The following is a 10746-nucleotide window of genomic DNA, read 5'->3' as shown; positions in this document are numbered from 1 at the left end:
TTGGAAGCCGGACAACAGCACCCGAAAGGACCTTGGACCAGATGCTTTTTATCACAAGGCAAGTGACCCTGGCTATACTGGCGCGTCTGGCTGCAGAAGACCGGCCAGCCGAGAGGAATCTGATGTGTCTGGCAGAGATAACAAAGAATGAAATATCCTGCGAGGAAAATGCAGAGGCGCTAAGCCAGAGAGTGGAAGGCCGAGCCCCTGCCTGCTGGAGTGATCAGCTGAGTGAGTTAATGTTTGCCACGCAGGCTGCAGAGAGGTGTGGCGCAGCCGCCATTATCAGTTCATCCAAGTTCGGGGTCCAGCGCTCCTTGCTCCAGAGGCCTCCGCTGGTGCAAACCTCAGCCCCTCGGCAGCTGCATGGGTCAGAGAGTTCAGATGAAGTGGAACCACAATGACCCAAGTCAGCCAAGGAGAGCAAAGTGGTGTAGCACTGGTCAGCCCACCCCAGTGGGTAGGGGGCTCATCTGGGACTGGAGAGACCCAGGGTCAAGTCCCCGCTCTGTCCTCAGACTCCTAGGTGACCTTGGGCAAGTCACTTAGTCTTTCTCTGCCACCGTTCCCCAAATATAAACCTAGGGAGACTAGCCCTGCTCTACCTCACAGGGATGTTGTGAGGGTCAGGGAAGCACTCCTGAGCAGGGGTTCTCAACCTTTTTCTTTCTGAGCCCCCCTCCCCGCTCACCAACATGCTATAAAAACTCCACGGCCCACCTGTGCCACAACATCTGGTTTTCTGCATACAAAAGCCAGGGCCGGAGTTAGGGGGTAGCAAACAGGGCAATTGTCTGGTGCCCCATGCCAAAGGGCCCCCCCGTGAAGCTACATTGCTCAGGCTTTGACTACAGCCCTAGCTGGTGGAGCTCAGAGCCCTGGGCTTCAGCTCTCTACCCTGGGCCCCAGCGAGTCTAAAGCTGGCCCTGCTTGGCAGCCCCCCTGAAACCTGCTCACGGCCCCCCAGGGGGCCCCAGGCCCCTGGTTGAGAACCACTGCTCTAGAGAGAGGGGAAAGGGAGGGAGCCTAGTCTGTTCTGTAGGTTTTTATACCATGCCCATGACCGTAGTATCGGAGCGCCTTCCAGTGGTGCATTGAGCAATGTGACGAACGTCTCTTCGCCTGGTGAGTGTTCTCTCCTCCTCTCTCCAGGCTGGTTGCTGTGCTGTGCCCAGGGGCCCACGTTTATCGAGAAGGCAGGGATCCATGGTACATGGCAAGCCCACGAGATCCGCCTGAAGCGCGGAAGAGAGCAGGCGGAGGAGCAGAGAGCATGGTAAAGAAATGAGGCTGGGCTATGGGGGGGGGGTCTTATTCTCCCGCCATTCTCATCTGTGCCACTAGGTGGGGCTAACGCCTCGGTTTCCATGCCAGGCTTGGGTCCCCAAAAACCAGGTTTGACTAATGCTTCAGAAGGGGCGCAGAGTCCCTCCCCAAAGGGGGGCACATTCCGCGCATCCCTGCTGTGTTTTCCTCCCCTTTATCCTGGGGGGAGGGATGGCTGGAGACTCGGACGCAGTTCTGAAATTCCAGGGGTTGCGCCAGTTTCCTGGCAAAGAGGCCAACAGCCCCACGCTTTAGACTTTGCCCAGATGAGCTTGGAGAGAGAGAAACCACCAGGTTTCAGTGACAAGAAAATTAATCCAAACACAATCGAGTAGAAACAGTTGTTTGTAAACGAACAGGAAGCGCTTGCAACCCAAATACTGGAGCTAGATCACCTTCCGTCTCAGCCTGGCCTCGCCTGAGAGCAGACCAGTGAAACCTGCTTCACCCTTGGATGTGAGACGCTCTCGTTACTGTATTACACTTCTCGAGCGCCTTTCATGTCAGGGTTTCAAAGTACTCCGCAGAGGAGGGTGAGTGTTGTTATTGCCTTTTTTATAGAGAGGGAAACTGAGGCAGGGAGAGGCGAATGAAGTTCCTTGCCCAACGTCGCACAGCAAGTGACAGGCAGAGACAGGAAGAGAACCCAGGACTCCTGACTTGCAGTCCAGCACCCTATCTCCCCGTCCATCTGCCTTCTATGAAGAGTTTGGCAGATACTTGTAAGCTGTCCACCTCCTTGGTATCTAGATACCGTACCAGACGTGGTTCTGATCTCGGATCAATGTCAGACAACCTCCCTCCAGCCAGAGTCTCAGAAATCTGTTTAAATAAGACATCAGAGCCTTTATACTGAGGTCAGGAGCTCCTGAATTGCCAATTTAGGCCAAGGACAGATGTTGTTCCTCAAATGAGACTATTTAAAGCCTTGGAGACCAACCTGAGTCTGCTGGTCCCACTAGCACTTCACCCGGTGAGAGGCCTTTGTAGATTTCATGAGGGGAATTCAGTGCAAGTTTTCGACATAGGGATTCATTAGGAAATGTGTCACATTTCCTCTCCTCCTTCCGCAGCTGCCACCCGCGTTGGCCGTCTCGTTAAAATACAGTGCACGTGGGAAGGTGAGGGGGACGTCCGGTAAGTTTCACTTCCAGAGCGGGAGGATGAAAGAGAGCTACGGGACTTGAATAAAAGCCTCTCGCCGGCTCTGATGGGGATCTGTGGGATAGTGGTTCTATTGCGCCACAAGGCTGAATCCCAAGGGAACCTGGCCCTTTGCTCATTGATGGTTGTGTAATACCGGAGGAAATCTGCTGAAGTCAGTGTCAGTGCGAGTTTAGGGTCACGCCTGCTCTGTGCACTGTTGTTCCTGTAAAGGTGATAAGCCAGATCCTGGTAGTATAACGTAGCTGTGAAGCTATGGGATCTGGCCTCCTGAGGATTCCCCCTCGCCATGAGAGTGCTTCTGGGGTGCAGAGCCCCCATACAGTATTCTCCCTTGCAGCTCCCCCCCCAGCATAGGGGGAGTTCCCAGGAGACGGGGCATGGCAGGGGCAATCCCTACGCTGCCAGAACAGCCCCTTGAGGTTATGAGTGGAAATTGGCACAGCTCTGAACTTGTTTTAATATATGCTGGCAATTAGACAGGCCCCAGATCAGGGAGTTCAAAGCTGGCTTAAAGCCGCCTTTACCCACCTCCTTTGGGTTGTGTACAGCTCAGCTTGGCCAAAAGACGGGGGGTGAGAGAGAGACTGGGGCTCGGCCTGTCTGTTTGCCATCCCAGCCCTGGGCTCCCCACGCACCGCTCTGCCAATGCCCCTCCGTCCTGACCCACAGCCCCATCCTGCTATTCCAGTCCTGGGAATTCACTCAGCTAACGTGACTCATGTGAAACCCCCACGCCTCGATAAACAAAGCTGAGGGTGGAGTGCCGGGTTTGTTCCTCACATGAGTGGAGGTGACAGCAGTGTTCTTTAGAAACCTTCCCTGCATACAGAAAGCTGCTCTGGTTTGCCTGGTTTACTTGGGTGAAGGCTGTGATGCCAATGCTGAATCAAGGGAGAGAGCTTAATAATAATAGTAATTAATCCTATCTCTTCTCACCTATAGAGCTCAAAGCACTTTACAAAGGAGGCCAGTATCATTATCCCCATTTAAAAGATGGGGAAACTGAGGCACGGAGCAGGGCGGTCACTTGCCCAAGGTCAGCCAGTGGCAGAACCAGGAACAAAACCAGGGCCCCTGAGTCCCAGTCCCGCCTGTTTGTTTAACTTGGCTCCCGCGTGACTAAGTCTTACATGTCTGAAACATTTGACGAGAAGCGTGATCTTTCCTACCGAACTCGCTCACACATGGTCTAGCAGCGGCTGTAGTTCTGGGTCTGTACAGCGCCTAGCGCAGTGGGGCCATGGTCCACGACTGGGGCTCACAGGGGCTATGGGAAGCCAAAGAATAACAATAATATATCCCAAGGCAGAAGAGTCAGGACTCCTCTCCCATCCCATTCACCCCCCCCCCCATGAAACAAACTAAATTCTAGTTTTCCAACACACGAAATCCAAACAGAGCCAGGTCAGGCTCCAACCCACTGCAAGGCTGTATCGCGGCCCAGCCCCGCTTACGGAGCGCGTCACATCCCACTCTGTCAGTTACAGCAACAAAACGCTCGGCTTTGGGAGAGGTTCTTATTGCATCACTCAAGTCAACGGCTCACGCTTAAAAGTTGCTCAACAATCAGAGGCGGGGGGGGGAAGCTCACTTTGAACGGGGGGGCGAAGGGATACAAGGGGGGTGCTCTGCAGGGGGAGCTGCTGAGACTGGTGAGGGACAGGGAGCTGTCTCCAGGTGGAGAGGGGGTGCGGGGGAGGCCAGTAGCTTGTGGCTCCCTTGCCAGCCGCCGGGGGTAGCTGTTCCAGGATCTGGCCTGACCACCCCCGGTTCCTACCTGCTCCCCCAGCCTAATCCTGGGTGTTGCAGCAGCCAATCTCACCCCTCTACGTCCCACTTTCACCTCCACCGCTCCCCCAGTGCGTGCACACCATTTACAGGGGGAGGGATAGCTCAGTGGTTTGAGCATTGGCCTGCTAAACCCAGGGTTGTGAGTTCAATCCTTGAGGGGACCATTTGGGGATTTAGTTAGGGATTGGCCCTGCTTTGAGCAGGGGGTTGGACTAGATGACCTCCTGAGGTCCCTTCCAACCCTGATGATTCTATGATTGGTTCCCAGCAAGGGCAGTGGAACAAGGTGCAGAGGCAGAACCAACTCCTACAGTATTTGCATGGCTGGGCGCTTGCCCCCCCCCCCCCCCATTTCCATTGCCCCTATTAACAGTTATTCTGTTGGGAGAAGCTCTCCTGGTGGCATCTTTACTAAACACTACAGCTGTCCAGGGCTGGCTGGATTTGGTGGTGTTCCCCCCACCCCCCCGCCACGTTTGGGTCTCAGATACTGGCGGCATGTCTTTCCCTCTCTAGATTCAGTTCTTGGACTCCACAGGGACTGTTAGAAACCGTCAGATGCCGTAAATAACTCCCCTATGGTACAGAGAGGCCCGTCTCCGAGCTGGGGCTAATTCTGCTGCTCACGAAAGTACTGAGTTGTCAGTCCTCAGCTAATGCTGAACAAAATCTGAGAAGAACCTTTAGCTGCTAGCATGGGCTTTCTCCCTGAATATTCTTTGGTATTTATAGTATGGTTGCTAGATTTACATCTGTTGTTGTCAGGTTCACACTTTTATCTCCTGCTCCCTTCTTGCACTGTGCACAGCTCAGACACGCCTGAGACTGTGTGTGTGTGTGTGTGTGTGTGTGTGTGTGTGCGCGTGCGCGCGCTGGGGGCGGCAAAAACGCTAGAGCCGGCCCTGCCTCACAGCAGGTAGTGACATGCCGGGGTGTAAAGAGACAATTTTTTTTTTAAATCTATAATATAGAACTCCAAGGCAGTGAGCTTGTCTCATCCACTTGCAGCTCAAACAGCGACATACCCAAACCATAGCCACCTCCGTCTCCATCTGTTCCTGGCAGTATGGGGGGGGCTGATCCAAGGACATCTGATAACGGAGGAGTTGATGTGCAGCTGGAGGGTTGGAAAGGCTCAGAGACATTCCACAGGGCTGGAGGCAGGGAATCCACCACCTCAAGCCTGATCCCTTTTGAATCCAGAATCCCTTTTGCCAGAAGCTGGGAATGGGCGACAGGGGTGGATCACTTGATGATCACCTGTTCTGTTCATTCCCTCTGGGGCACCTGGCACTGGCCACTGTAGAAAGACAGGACACTGGGCTAGATGGACCTTTGGACTGACCCACTATGGCCGTTCTTATGAATCCTGCCTCTGGGTTGGAGACAAAGCTGGGAGGAAGGCTGTACTTTTCTGGTTCAGCCATGGCTTGTGAGAACGGCTGATTTCTGTCAATAATGCTAACGAGGTTTACGTGAAATGGGTTCTAACAGGAATCTAATGGGATTTCAGTGATTTGGGATTTTAAAAAAAATGGGGCCAGAAATGGAACGAAGACAGCTGATGAGGTCCTAACCCAGGGTGGCTCGGGTTGGAGTCTAGGTTCTGAAACCCACCCCGGGGCCTAAACTGAGCTCCATTCCAACAGCATCCATCCCCGGGCTGGCGGAGCGGGGTAGAGTGAATCTTAGGCTCACTTGGCAGGATCCTTTTGTTCAGACCCTTTTCCCGGGTTCCAGCTGAGATGTTTTGCCTGGATAAATGCCTACGGGCCTGTCAGTGCTTCCCCAGTGCAACTGTTGGCAGATAAGGAAGGGAATCCGGGAAGCTAGGCGCAGCAGTGAGAGTAATTGCACCAGGGGGAGCAGGGGAGATTTGCAGCTTGGTTACATGACAGGCAAAGAGCCTGCAGCAATGGAAGGAGGGAGGTTAGGCACTAAGCCCATCAGATCAGCAAGGAAAGCAAGAGGGGTGCAGTGTTCAAATCACACACAGCTGCTGGCGGTGAAAGGCCAGGGCCCAGGGGAGGCAGCTGCTAGCCAGGGCAAACCGGCTTTCCTGAGATATGAATGCTGGGCTGTTCCCGCTGATTACCGCATTCCCACCTGGGGCTGCCCTCGAGCAGGGTCTCAGAGCTGAGATCTCCCCATTCCATGCTGGGATGGGAACTTTACGAACCTCACGGTTATGGGGTTTCCAGGTCTCGGTCCCCAGTACTTAGAGAGGGGATTGGGATTCATGATACCTTGGTTCTATTCCCAGCTGTGGGAGGAGACGTTGATCGACTGGTTGGGCTAGGAAGCTGGGCAACAGGACTCCTGGATTCTATGCCATCACTGACTCACTGTGTGGATCACTTCATTGCTCTGTGCCTCGGTTTCCCCATCTATAAAATAAGGATGATAATACCAACCCACCACATGGGAGACTCGCAAGGCCTAGAAAGCCAATATTTATAAAGTTCTTTGAGATCCTTGGATGAAAGATGCTCTAGAAGGGCAAAGTGTTACTAAAAAAGAGGGAGCAATCCTGCCTTTGGTCTTGGGAAGGCAGAGCTGGGTTCGGCACCAGCACACAGATCCCCGTGGGCGGGCGCTGATCCTAGGCAGAGTTCCCATAACCTAGTTCTTCCGCAGCTCAGTCCTGGCAAGGGAAGGTCAGAATATGGGGCCTGAGATTTTAGCGAGAACAGAGTCAGCACCAGGCCTTAAGCCCCCCCCGCACCGCTGAACTTCGTGATGTTCTGGGTCTGGATCCAGATCCCAGCTCCGGTCCCTTCCTAGCTGCCCGTCCCCCAGGCTGGTCCTGCCGTGGAGGCCCCGCTGAGCTACAGTGAGGAAGAGGGGCTGGGATGGAGGCGTGTCTGCCCCACCGTCTCTCTGCCAGGCTGAACAGGCCCTAGGGAAGCTGCCGTCTTGCCCCGCCCAGCGAGGGAGCTAGGATGCGAGCATCCCCAGACACAGGCTCAGGCAGCCTCCGTGTTGCTAGGTAACCGGGCCAGAGGATTTTGCGATGCCAGTCACGCTGCTGAAGTTCCCACCCCTCCCTCAGGGCCGCGGCGCTGCCTGCGAAGGGGTCTCCTCATTCAGCGCTCTCCTCCGGGATGGTCAGGCAGGTACCAGGGCCAGATGCCAGGAGGGAGTCCCAGTTTGGGGCCGGCCAGGTCAGAGCCTGGAGTGGTATGAGGAGGGGCTCAGATCCAGACCTGGCATTTTCCTTGCTGGGTGCTGCTGATTTGTGGGGAGGGTCCCCAGGGCAGGGGGGCGGAGCAGCTGTGTGTGGATTGGGGCAAGAACAGGCTTTGGCCCACCATTGCGCCGCTCCCACCAGGTACCCTGATTGTGCCCCCGCTACCTCCAGGTGTCATGCGCCGTGAGCAGCTTCCTGAGCAACCCTGCAGTCATCTGCACCAGTGGGTGCTTTGAAGGGGGCACCAGAGCAGCCAGTGCAAAGGATTCTGGGGGCCCTGTCTGGGAACTAAGGTACCCAGTAAACATGGCACTGCCAGGCCTTGCTGGAGGGGACAGCAGGGGGGCTGAAATGCCGCAGACAGAGAAGCTGGGCGGAGGATGGGCTGACGGCTGAGTGAACGTGGAGCCAGCTGAGAATGGACAAGCTCACTCCAGTTGCCGACTCCTCGGTGGGGGTCGGCGCTGGGATTTGCCGTGGAAATGGCCATCTGGCTGGTGTCTGTGGTCATGCAGAGACCTTGCTGTGCCGCGGTTCTTGTTTCCACGTGAGAGCTGGGGACAGTGGCCTCTGAAACCTTCGGCTCCAGCCCAGGTCGCAGGGGCGGCTCCAGGCACCAGCGCACCAAGTGCGTGCCTTGGGCAGCAAGCCAACGGGGGGCGGCCTGCCAGTCACCGTGAGGGCGGCAGTCAGGCTGCCTTCGGCGGCATGCCTGCGGGAGGTCCGCCGGTCCTGCGGCTTCAGCGGCAATTCAGCGGCGGGTACGCCGAAGGTGCGGGACTGGCAGACCTCCCGCAGGCATGCCGCCGAAGGCAGCCTGACTCCCATGCTTGGGGCCGCAAAATACAGAGAGCCGCCCCTGCCAGGTGGGGACAGTGACTGTATAGGAATGGTGTAGCCTCCCTTTAAATAGCGTGTGAACCCTCTAGTGGTGCCCACCGTGTTCCATATCCGAGAAGCGCACGCCGCGAGGCCAGGCATGCCGGTGTCCCGTGAGCATGGCCACCTGGGCAAAGCTTCGCCTGTCTGGTTTCTCCAGATTATCCAGACACAACCGTGGCCAAGGGCTGCTCCCAGCTGAGGGCCATCCAGGGGTTCTCATGTGAAGTGAGTTTGGTGGTAGGTCTCCACCCACGCCCAGCCGGCCCTGGGCACTGACCCGCTCCGCGGAGGGACCAAGATCCCGTGGCCCAGGAGTGGGTCCTGGCAGATGGGCGAGGTGTGCTGGGAACTCAGATCCGCTCGCTGCTGCCCAGGCCCACCAGCTGTGGGTGGGACTGGATCTATCTCCGCAGGGCTGGGATTTCCAGGCAGTGTGGGTGCAGGGAAGGGAGGCCGATGTGTGCCAGGCAGCTAGCCAAGCCCCCCGCATGGCTTCCCCCACCGCCCCCTGGCCAGTCCCCTGATCTCCAGCTGCGAGATGCACGGGGTGGGGAGAAGGGGGGGGCGCACGATCGGCCCCGCCCTGCAAGCAGGTGCTTTGGGGGGGCTGAGCCGCCCCTCCCCTTAAGGGGGGCAGGTATCAGCCCCCCACCCGCAAAGCTGTATGGGGGGGGCGCTGATTGCAACCCCCCCCCCCCCGCGCTCCTTTTCCTGGGCGCCCCCGCCCGCTCCTTTGTTTCGCTGCCCCGGGCTCGCCATGGAAACGGGCAGGAGCCGAGCCGCGCGCACCCGCTCGCTCCCCCCGCCCCAATTCAGCCCGACCCCCCCCCCCCCTCCCCGGGCTTTGTGCGCGCTCGCAGCAGCAGCAGCAGCCGCCCAGCCCGGGCGCCCGAGCGGCTCCAGCCCCCCGGGGATCGCGGCGGCCCGGGCCCCGCGCCCCCCTTTGTCCGGGCGAGGTGAGTGGCCGAGGCGGGGCGGGCACCTGCTGGCTCCGGGCTCTTCCCCGCCCCGGCGGCCGGACAAAGGGCTGGATCCCGCCCTCTGCTGCAGCCCGGCGGGCGGGGGGGGGGGGGGGCTCCATATGGCACAGACCCCCCCCCATCCCCAGGCCAGCGGGTCCCACGGCTCGGGTGGGGCTGCCCCCCCCAACCCCATTCCCCCGAGCCGGGGGTGCGCCCCCCTGCCCACCCACCCCCTCCCACGGGTGGGCTCCGGCGGTCCCAGCACCGGGTCCGCTTCCCTCGGGCAGGACTTGGGAAAAGTTTGGGGGCGTGGGTCGCGTGTGGGGGGGGGGGTTGGGTAGCGGCCATGGGGGGGGGCAGCTTGGCAGGGTCAATCACCCCCTCCCCCCGGCTGGCTCCGATGGGAAGGTGCAGCCCCATTCCCTGAGCCTGTCACCCGCGTGGGGGACCCGCCCCCCTCCCCACGGAGCCTGGCTCCGGTCGCGATCCCGCGCCGCGGCACCCGGGCGTTTTGTTCCGTGGGATCCGGAGCTGGGGCTGGCCCGATGGGGGGGGAGCGCTAGGGGGCGCCCCTCGCGCGTATAGCCCACGGGCTGCAATGCGAGCGGGGACCCTTCCACGGGCTGCAGGTAGGAGCCTGGGTCCTGCCCCGCCGGGCTCTGGCCGGTTGGGGAGCAAGGGGGGGGGACTCAGACCCCACCTGCAACCCCCCCCCCCCCACCCCCGCTGGGATTTTGAATACAATAGCCTGGCCCACCTGCTGCAGCATCAGTGTCTTGCAGGGCTCTGGAGAATGGGCAAAGCAGGACCCCCTCTGCAGCTGAGACCCCAACCAGGCCCTTGGCTTCCCCCAGCCCCCCCCCTCGGGCTGGGATGATGGATTCAAGGCACCCCTTGTTTTTCCCCTTTCTCTAGTAATCACCCCGCCCTGCCCGCCTGCCGCGTGGCTTTTTACCCCTCGCACCCTCACCCTCCTTTTCCAGCATCCCCAGAGTGAGCCGTTTAAATCCCACGTCAGCCCCACGCCGGGGTCCTTCCCCCTCACCCATCGATTGCCACATGACTCCCCTCCCCACCCCTGTCCCACCTCCGGTCTGTTACAGAACGCAACTCCCCCGGGCTGGGCAGACCAACCCTGGGCTGGGGAATCACACTGAGAGCTCTTAGCCTGGGGAAAGAAAGCGGGGCGTGTGTGTCATTGCCACAGGCTGGGGGTGTGTGTGTGGGCAGGACGGGCATGAGACAAGGGGCAAGCGGGAAGGGGATTGAAATAGTTTATGAATGCAGAGCCCGGACAGGAGGGCAACGCGGGTGAGGCTGGGTATGAGGTGGCTGGATCCTTCCATACAGCATTCATGCCCCATTCCCTCGAGCGCCTCCTGCTGGGAGAGGCCAGGACTGGAGTTGCCGGGAGTCCCCCACCCCAGT

General features: G+C 58.7%; 1 protein-coding gene across 7 annotated transcripts in view; it reads left to right on the top strand.

Annotated features, from left to right (window-relative positions):
- The window catches only part of PLPPR3 (phospholipid phosphatase related 3), a 38277-nt gene that overhangs the window by 15695 nt on the left and 11836 nt on the right, over nucleotides 1-10746 (top strand). Inside the window, exons 4-5 of one of the 7 annotated variants that reach the window (XM_065578177.1) lie at nucleotides 1153-1276; nucleotides 2400-2463. The gene's annotated coding sequence lies outside the window, so the exon portion shown is untranslated. Of the gene's footprint in view, nucleotides 1-1152; nucleotides 1277-1887; nucleotides 2464-5146; nucleotides 7449-9076; nucleotides 9313-10746 lie in introns of those variants that run through there. The other 6 variants (XM_065578176.1, XM_065578179.1, XM_065578178.1 and 3 more) reach the window with 6 other exon arrangements.

This window comes from Chrysemys picta, chromosome 25, assembly GCF_011386835.1.
Source record: "Chrysemys picta bellii isolate R12L10 chromosome 25, ASM1138683v2, whole genome shotgun sequence".
In the NCBI taxonomy this organism is placed as follows: domain Eukaryota; kingdom Metazoa; phylum Chordata; order Testudines; family Emydidae; genus Chrysemys; species Chrysemys picta.
The sequence above is the reverse complement of the archived record's forward strand: the minus strand, read 5'-3'. Positions and strand labels throughout refer to the sequence as shown.